General features: G+C 47.5%; 1 protein-coding gene across 6 annotated transcripts in view; it reads right to left on the minus strand.

Moving 5' to 3' along the window:
* The window catches only part of TNNT2 (troponin T2, cardiac type), a 306,241-nt gene extending 287,957 nt beyond the window's left edge, over positions 1–18,284 (minus strand). For all 6 annotated transcript variants that reach the window (XM_085599695.1, XM_085599694.1, XM_085599693.1 and 3 more), the window contains exon 1: positions 18,001–18,284. The gene's annotated coding sequence lies outside the window, so the exon portion shown is untranslated. The remainder of the gene's footprint in view (positions 1–18,000) is intronic.
* Positions 18,285–18,582: the final 298 nt, after the last annotated feature.

Consider the following 18,582-nt stretch of genomic DNA (forward strand, 5'->3'; position numbering starts at 1 on the left):
ATCGGTCTACACTCACTGCGCACCTTTTCTTATAATGCAGCTCATGAACAGTCTTTAAGCAATAACCATGCTGCGTGAAACGGTCTTGCCATTAGCCCGTGTTTCTGTGCATTTTAGGTCTCGCCTGAGCCAGCGCTTTAGCGCTGCTCTCGCGAGAGCTTTTGTAAAAGGGGGATTTGGAAGTGCAAACCAGTGCTTCCAGGCCGCCAACTACAGTGCATGTGCACCGGGCGCGCGCAGCATTTGGCAGCCTGCGTGATCATTTCGCGGCCGCTTTGATGTTTTCAGTGAGCCGCGCGGCCACTGAGAACATCAAAGCGGCCGCGAAATGATCACCATTTGCCACCCCCTCCCTTATCCCACTTCCTGCTTGTTAGATATATGTGGCCATAATCCGCCAGGCTGCACCACATTCACTGAATCACACAATCACTGCATCCTTTAGAAGCCGAATACTTCACTATAATAACAGTTCGGATGCTACTGCCGAGATCAAGGCAGCAAAGACCACTGATGCACGCCTATGTTTAAAGTGCTGACATCAAATTCTACCTAAACACAGTATCTCCGATAAGAGCTCACTGAAGCATGTAGTTCGGCGCATTACTGCTGAATTTGGAAACAGGCCTTGTAGGACTCTCCCTATCTGTGCCTTTGTTTACTTAGCACTTGCTCTCTCTATCTCTCTAAAGGGTGCTTTTTTTTCCAGACAGCTGGTAAATAAAGATAAATCAGAAATATAAAACATGGAATAAAACGTTATGGGCAAAAACTGACAACCTCACACACCCATGACAAACTTGCCTTCAGAAAATGAGTAAATGAAATTAGAAAACGTAAGTCTTTCCTCCTACCTATTTATAACTCTTGCTCACTCTAAAATGATTTCTTTGCTGATATTTACTAGGCCGCGCATCTGTATATAAATATTTGACAAATTTAGGAAACTAAATTTGAGCGACATGTTTCTCACAGGCTGCAATTCCCATTTACATTCACAAAAGCAAACCAAAAACACCAAGAGGTTTCATAACAACCAAACACTGCAGATGAAAAGTTATTTCCATTCCTGGTTAGAATACAAAGGAGGCAGAGACGGGGGAAATGAAAACAACTTTCACAATGACGTAAATCAGGGGCTGTATTTGGTAGAACCCAGCGCCTGTTTTCTGTGCCTGCAGAGGATTCATTTAAGACGATATTTCTGAATTAGGCACTGATTTTCAGACATTTCAGCTCAGAAACAGTGAGCAGGGCTTGCCTTTCTCTGAGAGCCCTACAACAATGCACTAAACTAAACAAAGAGATGTGAGGTTAAATTAATTCACTTTACACATGCACATGGGAACATGCGCTCACCTCTGTGCGGAGCCACTCCAGCCCATCATGATAAGGCGTTGGAACTCAACCAAGTATCAATTCCGTACAAAAATAATTCCCTATGGGGCGTTACTGTGGAAATATCTTTCCCGTATAGTTGTGATATATTTTAAATTTTTGCAGAGTTTTATATAGCGCGCACTTGACCCGAATCCAATCAGGTATCAGAGCGCTTTACATAGCACCAGTTACGTTACATGAGGACACACATTTAAATGATTTGCCCAGAATCACAGGATGTTCAGCGTCATTACCGAGACTCGAACCCAGTTCCGAGGTCGAGAGCCCTAGCCGTTATGCCAACTCCTCTCCCCTAGTTTTCTTTCTAGTGTCCCCTTACACCCCAGTGTTCCGGAATATTTTTAGTTTGCTTAATCGAGCGCAAACTGACAGTCTGTTACACGGCGCTAGCTTTCAGTTGTAAGGAAGCCGCATACAAAAACTACAAAAACAATCGACATTATACAACAATACTAACTGTATTATATGAGTAAGTTAGCTAAGCTTCAACCTAACCTCCATCGAAAGTTGGTTCTTCAAAATGCCAGGGGTACAGGAAGTGACTTCACATGCCCTTTGATCCCAGACAGCCTCATAGGAAGTGATATTACATAATCGCTAATCTGGTGGAGTCACAGCTGATGTGCAACCCATTTTCAGACTAATGAGATTTACAGGGGGGGCAGTGAGTAAGGGGTGTAAGCAAGCTGGTTATTAGTTGCTAAGGATGTTTTTCACATGAAATTAGTCTGCATCGTTCCTTTGCTGGGAACCAAATACCCCATAGTAGCATTTAACTCACTCAGGTTAGGTGAAGCAGAGCAGCCCAAGAACTACTCAGGGCAGGTGGTGTGGGCTAATACTTCCTTTCACTGGAATGCAACACCACTGAATAAATCCTTGTCCAGACAGTGCTATTACCTGTAAAAAGGAGTACTTTATTATTTAAAAGGCATGCTTACTAGTGGTTCTGTCAGGATGTCACCACATTAAACAACAAGCATTTGCAATGCAATAGTTTTCGCATTTACACGAGTTTAAGCTACTGGCATTGTAAATGACAATGCCTTTTATTTATGTTTTGAGAACCAAAACAAAAATAAAAGGCATTGCCATTTACAGTGCCAGTAGCTCAAACCTGCGTAAATGCGAGACCTATTGCATTATAAATGCTTGTTCAGAAGGCTACGAAGTGTTGCATTCCACACCATTCAAGCGCGCGCACGGTTTCCGCTGACAAAGATCAATGGGCTGGGCAGGCTGCCCGGTGATTGGTGGGCAGCACCTGGCATGCTCTTTCCAGGGTTCGCTCAGCCGCCCTCCCGAAGACTACAAAAAGCAATGTCACAATCACAGCGACTGACATTAGCAAGCTGCACACAAAGACAAATTAACAATTCCCTGCGATGAGGCAACAAATGTCGGAGAGTTAGTAATGATTTTAGATTTCATTTTTCCCCATTTGTGCTCCAAAACTTTGTCACTGACTTCTCAGTTCTCACCCAAATTTCAGGCCGATGCAACACTTGGGTGTGTTTGCCAGCAGCTGTGGCGGTCCATCTCCCACCCTCCTCCGGTGAATCCTGGGGCTGGGGAGGAATACTACACAACTTTTCATCCCTCTACCTTGCGTATCTCACTGTAAACAGCCGTCCGGCCGGAGGCATGGTATCCTGGAGCACTCTTCTCTAATCCAGACCGGGGGCCAGTTTCATTAAAAGGGGCATTATGTTGCAGCAGGCAAACTGATGTCTGCACCCCTTCCATCCCCCGGGTCCCCTTCTCCACGCAAAACCATATTCTCGCCAATCGTTACCATGTCTGCAGCAGGAGCATGGTTAAGCCCACAGCCCCTCCAGTCGCGGCCAGCATTACGGGCGGGTGGGTGTAAATGGGGTCATCGCGCCGCGGGGGGATGGGGGTAGGCGGGAGGGGTTTAATGGCAAACAATATATCAAATAAAACTTACCGTCCCGTACCGTACTTAGGTTTCTGCCTTCTCGCACTGCGAGAAAGCAGTGAGGCGGCGCCCAAACGCCCCTAGGGAGTAGCCGCCACTGCAAAACGTACATCGATGTTTTGGTCCTAATACTTAAGGGGTGTACAATGAGGCCAGAGAGGATGGAATCCTCCCTCAGAGTATGAGAGAAGTGACTATAGTCTCCCTACTTAAGCATGTAAAACCAGGGGATAAATGTGAATCACACCAGCCATTTTCCCTTATAAATTGTGACATCAAGATCTTAGCCAAGGTGCTTGCGAACAGACTAAATCTCCTTATGGGGTCCCTAGTCCTTACTGATCAGGCGGACTTCATCCCGGGCCGCTCAACTTCACATAACCTGCACACCCTGTTCTCGTTGTTGCAAGGACATAGACCCAGACTGTCAGGTCCCTCGGAGGCCTCTCAGGACCGGTTCGTTGCACAATGGGGTCCACCTATTGACAACCTCAATTCCGAGTTGCTGTAAAGGCACGGAAGCTTAAGGGGGTCAATCGGGGGAAGGAACGGAAGTGAACAGAGGGGAAGGAGATATGTAAAGAAACAAAAGGTTTAATCCACCTTAACTACTAGGTCTACCTGTAAAATAAAAGAACCAAGTCTGGCAGTACCAGAAGAAGGGCGATTAATATTTGGCAAAGCCTCTTCTGGACCACCTAGTCTCCTTTTGGGTGTAGGAATTCGATACGTAAAGCTCATCTTGTAGAACTGTAGGTAAACAAACAACACATAAACACTAGACCACACCACTTGAGAATATGCACTTTGCCAAGACGTAACACAATTACCCACTCGAAAGGGTGTGTGCGTAGACTTCACTGGGGAAGATGGTTTTATGCAGCTGCCTAGCGACCACTCTACAAACCCCGGCTAGAAGACGAGACAAACACACACTTATCACACATAATTATTTGGCATCATGTTTAGCATCTGGCATTGTATTTGTAATGAATTATAAGGAAGAAACAATCCTGTCTCAAGAATCCATAGCGCGGTATTAACATAATACCTCCTGATAATGTCACCCAATAACATGTACACACGCACTATATCGGCAACAAAATACTTAATCCACATGAAACACACGAAAGGCAGTTGGCGCTGAGAGTCATCAGAGCTCGCTAGCGAAGGAAACGCTAGCGTAAGTAACTGAGTCTTGGCGGTGTCACCGACACCCTTACCACACCCTTGGAATCACGGCAGTTGGATTCCCCCCCATCGGGTATTCTCCGGCGCTTCAGAATAATCTGCGGGCATTTCTTCTCCGGCTCCGGCTTACGTAGCCGCCCGGACCTCGCGCCGCGTCACTTCCTGTGCGCGCGCGTTGTTGGATGCACAGGCCGCTGGGAGCTGTAGTTGCCTGGCTCCCGCGGCAGCCTGCCAAATGTCCCGCATCTCGCGGAACAGCACTGCGGCCCGTTTCCAGCGGCCGACCTTCGCTATAGGGGCTAAGAAAGGTGCAGCGGTCTGGGCCTTGTACATGACAGCACATCCCTCTCCCCGAGACCGCTGCCACGAGCCAGGTTTGTGGGGATATCGTGCATGGAACGCCTTCACACACCGGGGAGCATGTACCCCCTTGGTCGGTTCCCACGAATTGTCTTCCATTCCATACCCTTTTCTAGGACACTAGGTACCAGAGTTTGGACCCCCTCATTTTGGAGTCGAGGATGGCACGGACTTCGTACTCTGGTTCGTTATTGACCCAGACAATGGATGGCTTCTTTTTTATGGGTGTGTAGGAAGGTTTCAACAGAGAGACGTGAAACCCAGGGTGGATTTTCAATGTCCTCGGAAGAGCTAGCAACATGGCCCGTGGAGAGACAACTCTCTTTATCCTGTAGGGCCCAATGTACTTAGGGTTGAATATGCTGTATTTGCGGAATCGGATGTTCTTGGTGGACAACAATACCATATCTCTTTTTTTATATGCAGGATTTGGCGTCCGGTGCTTATCCGCCATGGTTTTGTAAGTTATTTTTGCTTTGTTCAAATTCTTGTACGTGCTTCTCAGGATTTGTTGTATGAGCTTGGTTCTGGCACATACTTCTGGTACATTTGAAGCGACAGCTGGGTGGATCAAGGATGTGAAACGGGGACGGAATCCGTAGTTACTATAAAAGGGCGTGTATTGCGTGGACTGATGTTTGGCGCTATTGTAGGTCACTTCGGCCAAACATAGCAACTCCACCAAGGTATCCGAATTGTCTTCCACATAGCACCTCAAATATTGCTTTAGGTTTTGGTTTAGGCGCTCTGTTTGTCCATCGGATTGGGTGTGGAAGCGGGTGGACTTAGATGACTTCATATGTAATGCCTTACACCACTCCTTCCAGAATTTAGCCGTAAATTGAGGGTCTCTATCGGACACATTAGCTGGCAGTCCATGTAGCCTGATCACGTGTACTAGAAGTAGTCTGGCTAGCTGCCCTACTGTTGGTTCTTTGGCACATGCAATGAAATGCCCCATTTTTGTGAGGCTGTTCACCACCACTACGATGGAGGTACAGCCTTGGTCCTGAGGGAGACCTACTATAAAGTCTCTAGATATGGTATCCCATGGTATCAATGGTGTTGGAAGGGGTTGTAAGAGTCCTTGGGGTTTCCCGTTTTCTGTCTTGGCTTTTGCGCATGTTTCACAGCGATGGACCATGTTCGTGGTGTCTTCCACGACGGTTGGCCACCAAAATTGTCGATAGATCCTGTCGAGGGTTTTTCTGATGCCGTTGTGGCCAGCGCTGGGTATATAGTGACACCATTGCCACACCTCCTTACGCAAGGCCTGGTTTGGCACCAGCAATTGTTTGCCTTTCATCGGGAGGCTTTTGTGGATCTTCCACTGGGGATGTTCTTTCAACCACTTCTGCCAGTAACGGTTCTTTACCCCTAGGGTTACCTTTTGGAGGAAGGCATGCGTATGAAGTGTTCCGATGACCTTCTGCGGATCAAGGATAGCATGCTGCTGTTCTGTTTTGATGTCTGCGGGGGTTTCTTGTCTAGACAGTGCGTCTGCCTTTCGATTTTCGGTCCCGGGGCGATAGGTAACAATATAGTGAAATTCCGAGAAGAATAACATCCACCGCAACTGTCTAGGAGACAACATTCAGGTGGTTCGCATGAACTGTAAGTTGCGGTGGTCAGTATATACCGTGACCACATGTTTGGCTCCTAACAACCAATGCCTTCAATCACTGAAGGCTTCCTTTATGGCTAAGAGCTCTTTTTCGGCTATGGTATACCGCGTTCCGGCCTGATTCAATTTCCGCGACATGTAGGCAACAGGATGGAGTTGGCCAGTGATCTTATGTCGTTGCGACAGGATAGCTCCTATGGCTACATCGGAGGAGTCTCCTTGTACAATGTAGGGTCTTTCTGGATCAAGGTGAGCCAGTATGGGAGCGGTAACAAAGGCTTCTTTTAAGCACTGGAAGGAGCACTCCGCTTCCTTAGTCCAGTGGAACGGTTCATTCTTTCTCAATAGTCTGGTGATGGGAGCCACTACGGTAGAAAACTGATTTATAAACCTGCGATAAAAATTCGCAAATCCAAGGAAACATTGGATGTCCCTCACGTTGGAAGGTTGTGGCCACTCTTTCACCGCTAAGATTTTTCTATCGGACATCTCTTGTCCGGTGGGTGTCAGCATAACCCCCAAGAACTCCACTTTATCCACGTGGAACTCACATTTGCTGAGCTTGCAGTATAGCCTGTTTCTCCTTAAAGCATCAAATACTTGACATACATGTGCACGATGTTCCTCGACTGAGGAAGAGTAAATGAGGATGTCATCAATGTATGCCACCACGAACCTGTCCAAAAACTCCCGCAGCACCTCGTTTACGAAGTATTGAAATGCTGCGGGGGCATTGCACAGGCCGAAGGGCATCACCGTGTACTTATACAGTCCATAACGTGTACGGAAAGCCGTCTTCCATTCGTCCCCCTCTCGTACTCTTACTAGGTGGTAAGCCCCTTTTAGGTCTAGCCGAGTGTAAATGACTGCTGTTTTGAACTGTTCCAGTAAGACTGGTATCAGTGGCAAGGGATATCTGTTTTTTATCGTTATGGCATTCAAGGCTCGGTAATCTATACATGCTCTCTTCTCACCGTTAGCTTTAGGAATGAAAAAGAGAGGAGAGGCCGCTGGTGATCTTGAGGGACGGATGAACCCATTCTCGAGGTATCTATCTAAGTATTCTCTTAAGTGCGTGTTCTCTGCCTCCGTTAACGCGTATAACCGTCCACAAGGTATTAATGCCCCAGGTACCAGGGCTATTCGGCAATCGTAATGCCTATGCGGAGGTAGTATGTCCGCTAACTTCTCACAAAAGACGTCCTGATACTCGGTATACCATAAGGGGAGCTGGACATTGGTTTCTGCCGCGGGTGCTATGTTGTAGGAGGAGAGTACACTAAACTCTTTTTTCGGAGGTTTTCCCATGCAATGGGCTTTGCACCAGAACCTCCAAACCCCACACTGTCTTCTTTCCAATCAATAACAGGGTTATGTAACCTTAACCATGGAAGCCCCAGTATTACTCCATATTGAGGAGCCTGAATTACATTGAAACGTACTGTTTCGGTATGTTCTCTCCCACACTTCATTACCAAGTGGGTTGTGTGGTATTCAATGGGGCCTGTACTCAGTTTCTTTCCATCGACCGCCAAAACCTCCTCTGGTTGGTCTTTGGCCAGCAGCATAAGGCATAAGCTCTTGGCCACACCAAGGTCCATGAATAGCCCTGTGGCTTCTGAATCAATCATGGCGTCTACTTTCTGCCACCCTTTGGGGGTCTTGAGGCTCACGGAAAGAAAGAAATGGTTGGCGGAAGGTTCGGTCTGTTTCAATATTGAAGGGATACATACACCACTCAAGGATTCCCCTTCTACCTTCCTTGAGTGAGTTAGTTTCCCTGTGGTTCCTCAGCCATACGTCCTGAGGATCTGGTCACCCCAAGTCCTGTCCAGGGTTTAGCTAAACACTCCTTTACGAAGTGCCTTTTCTTTCCACAATACATGCAGAGGCCTGATTTTCTTCTAGTTTCTCTCTCTGCTTGGGTTAGCGGTGCTCTGACAGTACCTATATCCATAGGCTCTATGGAGGACCCAGAACCCCCTCCTAAGCCTCTACCCTTGTCAAAGCGCATCAGCTGTCTCTCTACCTTTTTTCTATCCCCCCGACGTTCTCCCATACGATAGTCTAATCGTAGCGCTAGGTTAATCAAATCAATGCACGATGAGGGCTGAGGATCTATCTGGGCTATCACATCTTACATGTCGTCTTTAACCCCTGATAGAATCGGGCACCCCTTTTTTCTTCGGGCCACTGAGTTTCGGCTACCAGCCTCTGAAAGGCATTGACGTACGTCACCAAATCTTTGTTACCCTGTTTTAATTCCAAAAGCTATCTATCGGCCGTAAAAGAGGCCGCCCTACGATCAAACACTGTCTCGAATTCCTTCTTGAACTCCTCCCAGTCATATAACAAGGGATCATCTCTCTGTACATAAGGCACAGCCCATTGAGCTGCCTCTCCTGTTAGGTACGACATCTTAAAGGCCACTCTAGCCTGATTTGTAGGGAAGGCTTTAGGTTTGCATGTAAAATGTAGCAGCACCTGTGTCATAAAGACCTGCACCTTGGATGCATCTCCCTGAAAACGTTCAGGGGCAGCTAAGGGAATGGGAATTTCTACCGTTAACGGTGTAGGAGCCGAGGGAGTCCCGAACTGAAACGGGCTCCCAATAGTACCACGCCCTAACTGAGCGTCAAAAGGGTTCCTCTGTAACCTGTTTACTGTGTCCTGCAGGGCGGCTGTCTCCGCCCTAGAGGCCGCTATCTCGGTTCTAGAATCAGTGATCTCTTGTTGAAGGGTCACCAAGGTAGCTAATACGTCTTCCAGGGTGGCCATGGCAACAACGAACCGACCGGGAGAGGTATATTAAAGAGGCAGATTATTCTGTCAGGTCCCTCGGAGGCCTCTCAGGACTGGTTCGTTGCTCAATGGGGTCCACCTATTGACAACCTCAATTCCGAGTTGCCGTAAAGGCACGGAAGCTTAAGGGGGTCAATTGGGGGAAGGAAAGGAAGGGAACAGCAGGGAGGGAGATCTGTAAAGAAACAAAAGGTTTGTTAACACCATACATTACAGACTATACTCAATGCCCCACTAGTTTAATCCACCTTAACTACTAGGTCTACCTGTAAAATAAAAAGAACCAAGTCTGGCAGTACCAGAAGAAGGGCGATTAATATTTGGCAAAGCCTCTTCTGGACCACCGAGTCTCCTTTTCAGTGTAGGAATTCGATACGTAAAGCTCAGCTTGTAGAACTGTAGGTAAACAAACAACACATAAACACTAGTCCACACCACATGAGAATATGCACTTTGCCAAGACGTAACACAATTACCCACTCGAAAGGGTGTGTGCGTAGACTTCACTGGGGAAGATAGTTTTATGCTGCTGCCTAGCGACCACTCTACAAACCCCGGCTAGAAGACGAGACAAACACACACTTATCACACATAATTATTTGGCATCATGTTTAGCATCTGGCATTGTATTTGTAATGAACTTATAAGGAAGAAACAATCCTGTCTCAAGAATCCATAGCACGGTATTAACAAAATACCTCCTGATAATGTCACCCAATAACGTGTACACACGCACTATATCGGCAACAAAATACTTAATCCACATGAAACACACGAAAGGCAGTTGAACTGAGAGTCATCAGAGCTCGCTAGCGAAGGAAACGCTAGCGTAAGTAACTGAGTCTTGGCGGTGTCACCGACACCCTTACCACACCCTTGGAATCACGGCAGTTGGATTCCCCCCATCAGGTATTCTCCGGTGCTTCAGAATAATCTGCGGGCATTTCTTCTCCGGCTCCGGCTTACGTAGCCGCCCGGACCTCGCGCCGCGTCACTTCCTGTGCGCGCGCGTCGTTGGATGCACAGGCTGCTGGGAGCTGTAGTTGCCTGGCTCCCGCGGCAGCCTGCCAAATGTCCTGCATCTCGCGGAACAGCACTGCGGCCGGTTTCCAGCGGCCGACCTCCGCTATAGGGGCTAAGAAAGGTGCAGCGGTCTGGGCCTTGTACATGACACAGACATAAAGGCAACTGCGGTCTTCCTCGACGCCACCAAGGTGTTTGACTCGATGGAGTGGAGCTATCTCATGGGGTACTGGGGAGGATGGGAGTCCCCTTTGGCTTTCTTTCTTGGATCGAGCTATTATACCGGCAACCACAGGCCAGGGTAACGGTCAAAGGCAGGTGCTCAGCTCCATTCCCAGTGTCGCGCGGGATGAGACAGGGGTGCCCCCCTATCGCCCCTATTGTTTGCACTGTCCTTGGAGCCACTAGCGGAGAAGATTCGTCAAAGCGGGAGAGGTCGCGTGCCAGCGAATGCTAAGCAAGTTCGAAATGAACACATGGGAGGGATCTGTATGCTGGAGATAGTTTTAAAACTAAAAATCTATTCTTTTCTAACGATGAACCCACGCCCATGGAGCTGTTTATGTATGTGAGGCTCCGTCAGAGCGTTAAGGCCATTACTTCTGACTTTCCTCTCGAGCCGCAAACACTGGGCCCACTACACATAATACTACAGTGCACTTCACCGTCTCATGTAGTCTCCATGCTATACCGCCACACACAGGCGCTGGAGGTGTGCACTCCCATGGCTTCCAGGACTCTGTGGAAGGTGGAGTTAGGCTCACCCTTGCCAGATAACCAGTGTATATAGTGTTGTAAGCAGACAGGGAGCATATTGGCCAATAGTCGCTCGAGGATAATACATTATAAATGTCTTCATCGCCTGTATTACACTCCCACCAAGATGCATAGGTTTCAAACTCCGGATGGATGATTGCTGTGACAGGTGCGGGCGGCGCAAAGCAGACTTCCTTAATTTGGCATGGGAATGCGATCCCAACATGGCATTTTGGCAGCAAATCCTCGAATCACTCGAGGAAATGCTAGGGGTGTCAGTGCTGATGTCCCCCATTTTGGTCGTGCTGGGTACACTGAAGAACTGGAGGCCTCTAATAGAAAATTTGCTGCATTGTGGCTTTTGCTGGCCAAAAGAAAGGTGGCTTGCAGGTGGGGGCGTGGTAGAGTGCCCACATTTAAGGATTGGCTCCAAGATCTCATAATGTGGCAGGAACAATCCCTTATATATGCCGAGCTCCTTCCTGAGGCCTCTAGGCCGAGAGATATATGGGATATTTTCAGAATGTACGTATTAACACACACACCCTAGAGAGTCGTGGAGTGCACATGTGGTCGGGGTAAATGGGGTCATCTAAGAAGGAGGAACATGGGGGGAGGGCATTTGGAACATGTCTCCGCCAAATTGGGGGCTACCCTGCTATGTAAAGCTGATTAAATTATTTATTTGTGAATGTCATGTACTTATCCAAATTCTTCGATTATATATGGTACTGCTCATGCTGATGTTTTTGCTGTTGTTTGTACTTTTAAAACTTAAATAAATAAACATTACAAAAAAAAGTACTGGTTTCACAGACAGTAGTGCATACGTCTTTCTTTGTTTGTGCCTTAAAGACTAAAGAGGGAGAGAAAAAAGTAGAGTGTGAAAGGAGACAGGAGCAGAAAAAGGGGAAAACAAAATGATGTGAATTAAGAAAGGGAGAAGCTAAAGAGAGAAAGAAATATAGAAGGAAAATGGGAAAAAGGGAAGAGGAGAAGGAGCAAAGATGAGAGAGAAGGAGGAGGGAAGGATTACATAAAGTGGGAAATAAAGCAAGAAAATAATGGGAGTGAGGAAAGACATATGGGAATATAGAATAGTGAGGTTAAAGGAATAAGATGAAGTAAAGACAAAGGGAAGAAGAAGAAAACATTTGTCAGAAGGAGGGAACTGAAAAAAGTAGGGGCAAGAAGAAGTGATAGAAATATTATCGTTAGAGAAAGAATAAAAGAAAACGGATCTCAAGGAAGGGTGAGAGAGATGAGAAAAGGAGGAGTGAGATAAATACGAGAGAGAAAAGGTAGCACAAGATGAAAAATGTGCTTTAAAATGTGTCTTTTTCCAAATAGTTCTTGGAGTGGACTACCCCCTCTCAAGCCTCCTTTGAACAGTTACGCTCACTCACTGAGCCTGCTCATCTCAGGCAATGTGGGGGCTGTTAGGGCAAATTTGCAAGAGCTGCTTTTGGCTCCCAGCAGAGCATTGGCTTCTGGTGCGTCTACCATGTTTTAACAATGATGAAACACATGGTAGAAAAATATTTCAAATGTGTAACCAAACTTACCATTAAGCTAACACCTATGCAGCCAGATGGCTCTAGGTCACATCATTTTTGCCTGTTTTTGGGACGGGGTACATGATAAGTAGCGTCCAAGAGCTAGCGTTCCGTGAAGAAGGCTCCTTCGTCAGATTGCGTTATCGAGCAGACGTGTCTAAATATCCCAGGGGACGCAACTCTGGAACAAGTCCTGGGTTATAAAGCTGAAACCCAACTCTTCTATGGTACTTATGACAAGCAGGAGGTGCTGTTCTTGCGGCAGGCAGAGAGGCACCTTCTACATAGGAGGAAAAGTGATCATTTCTCAAAGCCACAGAGGTAGTTCTATCAGACGCCGATACCTCACTGCATCATGTTTTAAATGCTGTGCGTTCAAGGAGGTAGCAGTCATATAAAATACCCCTTCCCCCCACTTTGAAACGCATCCCAAATGACAGTAAATGAGTGAGTTAATCAGGCGAGTGAGCCCGGCACTCGTTCAAAAATCCTGAAATACTCTGACCAAATCGTGAATTTTACACCTACATTCTCAGTGAATGTACTTGTATATCTCTCCATCCAGCCTTCTCTCGGCCCCCTTCCTTCTCTCATCCATCCTTCCTTCATCCACCCACCATTCCCTTCATCACCCACCAATCCTATCAATCCATCCATCCTTCCTTCTGTCCATCCACCCCTCCATCCATCCTTCCTTACTTCTCTTCATCCCTCTATCCTTACTCTGATCCATCTGCCCGCACTTCTTTTCACCAATAAACCTACTAAATCCGCTCATGTTTGACCGCCAAGATTAGTCTTTTAGGGGGTGCTGCTTTTAGGATATCATGTGGTACTTATTACAGTCTCCAAACTGGAGATCCAGCACTAATCTAATCAGAACTGTAGACTGGGTCATCTGCCCATCTTCTTTCATCAGCACAAAAGAGTTAGTGGGAAGAGACTGGACATGCAAAGTGCGCATGTGCAGAGGTACCTGGTGAATGTGAACCCCTCCATGAAGCATAACGAGCGATGCTGCTAGGTGACAATAGTGCTACACGAAAAATACAAGGAATGTGGAACTTCTGCTTTAACACCTTTACTGTCATACTGATGGACACATACTTATGTCATAAAAAGGCATGCCCACTATTCCTCCATGACCAGAGGCGCAACTAGAGCCAAATTTCGGGGGGGGCTGAGCAAAAATTTCGGGGGGGGCTGAGCAAAAGTTTCGGGGGGGGGCTGAACTTTAAGCAATAGGCAGAGTGGAGCTTCAGGGGCTCTTAGAAGGGGTGAAACAACAGCGAGGCCTCATTAACATGCAAATGGTCTTTTAAAGACCTGTGAAGTGCTCGGGTGCGGCTGCTTTTTTGCCCGGGAAGGTGCCTCATCCCGGGCTGCCACACACGACGGGGGGGGGGCTGAAGCCCTGTGAGTCCAATGGGTGTTGCGCACCTGTCCATGACGTATATACGCATAAAGTGCATACACGTCACGGGGGAATACTGGGCACGAAACAGGAAAGTGCTCTGCTATCTTTGCACAAGGTCCGAACAAACATTGGCAAAGGAGTGTACAGACACCCCAGCAGCCAAGAGATGAATAGGCAGGGTGTGTGGGTCCTTCCTTCGAGACATATACGTAGGGTATGCAAGGGATGCGAGGGCCTGTCGCCATCCAAGGAGAGGAGGGTCCTGCTCCCTGCCTCCCTTCTGCATTTCTCTTCGTGCGCTTAGGGTCTCCATCATCTCTCCCGTTTAGTCACAGGCTCGCTGTCCCCTGACATACCACAAAACATTGGCTTTTTCCTTTCCCTACGATAATAATGATTTTAAAGGGGTTCGGGTGGATAAAGTCAGCTCCTGGCTCCCTTGGCGTTGCTCTTTAAATCTCCCGCATAACTCTCCTTAAAAGGAGCGCGGCTCGGCCCCAGCAGGGCCCGCGTGCCACTGGTATGCTGGGTCTCTGCAGGTCAATCAGTGCAGCGCCTCCTTATCTGCCCAAGAATGAGTGACCTGGGACGGAAGATATGTAGCCAGGAGCTACGGCTCTCCACGAGCTGAACAGGGCCTAATGTGTGGCATGTTGGTGTTGCGTGTTTGGATGATGGAGGAGGTGTAATGTGAGGTAGTGGCGTAACATAAGCCCCCGCAGTCCCCGCGGTTTGGGGGGCCCGAGCTCCAGGGGGCACCCTCAGCAAAGTCAGTGGTGGGCCGGGGAGAAGGGCCCCCTCCATGTACTTTGCTGGGGGGGGGGGGGGGGGGGCTGGCTCAAGTTTCGTTGTGCCACTGGGCCTAGGACTGGGGAGAGCACGTGCTTACTGACGCAGCACCCAAAATGGCACCCTCCTGCCCTGCTTATGCAAGCAGCAGGCTATACCCCTGCCCCAACGTCCATCTGCACTGTATATATAGAGCGACCAATGTAATAGATGTCAGCAACTCTACGTTTTATTAAATCACAACAGCACCTGTCATATACAGTTCTGCAAAGCTGAAAACCAGAGTAGAAAACCCTGTATGAAAAGGATACTGGTTTAATTTTATTTTAAGTTATCTATATATTGTGAGCCCAGCAACAGGAGTTAAGGTACTCTGTGCATTTGCCCCAAAAGAGCGCAATGGTCATTTGAAAAGTGTATAATTTGGCAGCATGGGTTGAACCTAAGCAGCATGGACAGGTGATGCTCATCTGAGCGTAAACTGCTCACATTACAAGGAGCTGGGTTCAAAAAACAGCCTTAGCAGCAAAAAAATGTCCAGCACTTTTAATCTGCCCAAAATGATTTCCTAAAGATGGAATTATGTAAAATGTAACATAATAGTGTTATTTATTTACATACACAATTATGTTTTGCTTTCCTCCACCAGCTATAACTAGAGTTCTCTGGTGTTATTTAATACCAGCGCATACATATAGCTAACAAGCTAAGTGCATAGTATCACTGGGTATGGTAATTCCAACCCACTCATAATCAAAGCCTATTTAGTCTCACTCACTCACTGATTCCCTCGCTCAGTGATACATTCACTCACTCATAGACTCACTACCTCAAAGGCTCATTAACTCATTCATTGACTTTCACTCATTCACTCACTTACTCAGTTGCTGAGATAGAAAAGGAAATATCTTAAACGCAGGGGACGCAGGGGTCCCAGGAGCAGGTCCTGTTACAGTTAACAAAAACTCTTGAAATTCCTCCCAGGAATAAAGAAATCAACATCACTCATAAGCAGTACTTTAAATAGGCAGGTACTGAAAGGGAGAGATCCAGTACTTCTTAAACAAACAGGCACTCTGGGATAGTGAGTGCACGCACTTCTATATTTCCAAGTAAAGCAATGAACAATACAACAGTATTTGAAAGGAGAAAAGGCTGTAGATACGATCAATGTTACAAAACGTTTCCAGGAAACGTGAGCGCATTTTTAGGTCTCGCCTGACCCAGCGCATGCGCTGGTCTGGCGAGACTTATTGAGAGGGCTCCAAAAAGTGCTACCAGGCCAGCCTAGAGCTACAGTGCATGTGCGCAGGGGCCCGCGCGTCGCGCTTTACCGCACTTACTTTCACTTTTGCGGCCACTTTGATGTTTGATCGTGATCGTGATCGCGATCACTTTCACTTTCGCGGCCGCTTTGCATAGCCAATAGGTCTCGCTTTTAGGACCTTATAAGTATTTAGTTATGCAACTGTTGCATGGCTAAACACTTATAAGGTCCCAAAGGCGAGACCTATTGGCTATGCCAATGCTTGTTTTTAGGTCTCGCCTGACCCAGCGCATGTGCTGGTCTGGCGAGACTTATTGAGAGGGCTCCAAAAAGTGCTACCAGGCCAGCCTAGAGCTACAGTGCAAGTGTGCGGGCGCGCGCGCCGCTCTTTACCGCGATTACTTTCACTTTAGCGGCCACACGGCCCCTTTGAATGATGTTTAGGCGTGATCGCGATCACTTTCACTTTCGTGGCCGCACGGCCGCTTGGCATAGCCAATAGGTCTCGATTTTGGGACCTTATTAGTATTTAGTTATGCACTTATAAGGTCCCAAAGGCGAGACCTATTGGCTATGCCAATGCTTGTTTATGGTGTTTCCCAAGCTCCTGTTTGTACAGAGCCAAAGAAATCAAAGGATTGAGATAGGTGCTGCTGGAGTGACATACATTTCTACAAGATATCAAACTGCTCTCAATTGCAGAACTTAAATCTGATCTGTAAATGCATTCACCTTATTGTATATAAAGCAATATAAGCCAAAAGGAATGAAACCCTGGAGAGAAACACCTTTACTAGTCCAGAAAAGGCAAAGGTGCAGTGCAGAGATGACAGGGCCTGAGGTGCTATTCCCAGTCCAGTCACAAACCAGCGAGGTGCAGTTTCCACATCGACTGCTGTGCGATCGGGATTGCAATTGGCAATGAAACCTGTGAATTGGTAAATTGCATCGCAAATTGCACATTCCCAGGGGATAGCAAAACGACCTGTCTAATGCGTATTAATGAGGTAGACTGCAGTCTGTGATTGACTGCAGTCCTCCAGCATTTCTCCATCCCTGTATATGCAATCCCAAACAGGAAACATGTTATTATAAAAGCAGCACATGCAGGGTGAAGACAGTGATTATTTTTTTTTAGTTGTTTTTTCTTAGAAAATGTTCCCATTTGGGAAGGTATCGGGTGGAGCAGCCAGGGTAACCCCCAGGGACCGCATTCATAATTACCGAATGGGAAGATGTTCAAGAAGGACTGCTGCCCCTTTGTGAATCAGATGCCACCCCCTTTCAGGGGTGGGCATCTCATCAATGAGCAATTGAGGTCAAACACATGTCTGCATTCCCCTCTGAGTCCCCAACAGGTGGGCGACGCCCTTTGCACGCTCCCTTCTATTTGTGATTTAGAGAAGGTCATAAATCCCTTTTATGAGTCTAAAAGTCTTTTCTGACTTGTAAAAGGTATTTTGTAAATAGTAGAAATGTGTTTTGTGGACACAAATCATGTGATTTTGCGATCACAGACAAGGCGATAACAAAATACTTGTGTACACAGGACCAAAGTGCCTGTGCGCGTCATGTATGAAGCTGCTGTAGAAGACATGGACGGGCCTTTGAAAGGTGAATCCGTCTGAAGGAGAGGTGCAGTCACTGGACGTCTCTTGAGATAAGCCCATAAGACTGCCTTGCTGATCACACTGAAATTCCCTGTGCCCAACCAGCACTGGCAATGAGATTCAACATCTATTTGCAAATCTTAGCTGTCCTGAGAATGCAGAGATTGGAGCCTGTGCAGATTGGCCATTTAGGAAACATGACATAGGGAGTATCATTTAACCACGATCCCAACCTCCCCCGGTCGCTCCGTGACCCAGCCCTTACCTGCGATGGAGTGAAGATGAGCGGACCTCGGGAGAACCTGGATGCGAACGCAAGTCTCCACTGCGCTTAAAGAGGCTTTAACAGAGCCTGCTCCGCCCAGCAGAGGATCCAAGCCGCGTATTGGAGGTACGCGGGAAAACAGCTTTGTGGGCGGGGCCGGATCCGGACGAGGCTAGAAAGGGCCTAAAGACTGATGTACAGCAAGTACGATGCTTCTGTTTTTGGACTGGTGCCATGATAAAGCAAAGTTACCACAGCCCTTAGAAGTGCACACTGCTTGTCGCGTCGTGGGGGCTATTTTAAGCTCTGAGGCAACACAGGCAGGCAGTAGCCACTGTAAAGTGGTTGGTGCCACAGAGATAAGAGGAAGTCAGATTGCACTCAGCTCTGCCTCCTAAACTGGGCAGAACTTGGAGAGACGGTGATGCTGTGCGCAGCTACAAATCGTAAGCCCCCTGGGTGCCCTGGCGATGCAGTTCCCTCGCCTCGCTGCCCATCCTTTGCATTCCACACCCTCTGCATCCCAGTTGTGGGTTTGTAGAGCTCCGGTTGCACCCGTGAAAGGCAGGAGCTTTCAGGTGC

This window comes from Triturus cristatus, chromosome 1_1 (genome assembly GCF_964204655.1).
Source record: "Triturus cristatus chromosome 1_1, aTriCri1.1, whole genome shotgun sequence".
NCBI lineage: Eukaryota > Metazoa > Chordata > Amphibia > Caudata > Salamandridae > Triturus > Triturus cristatus.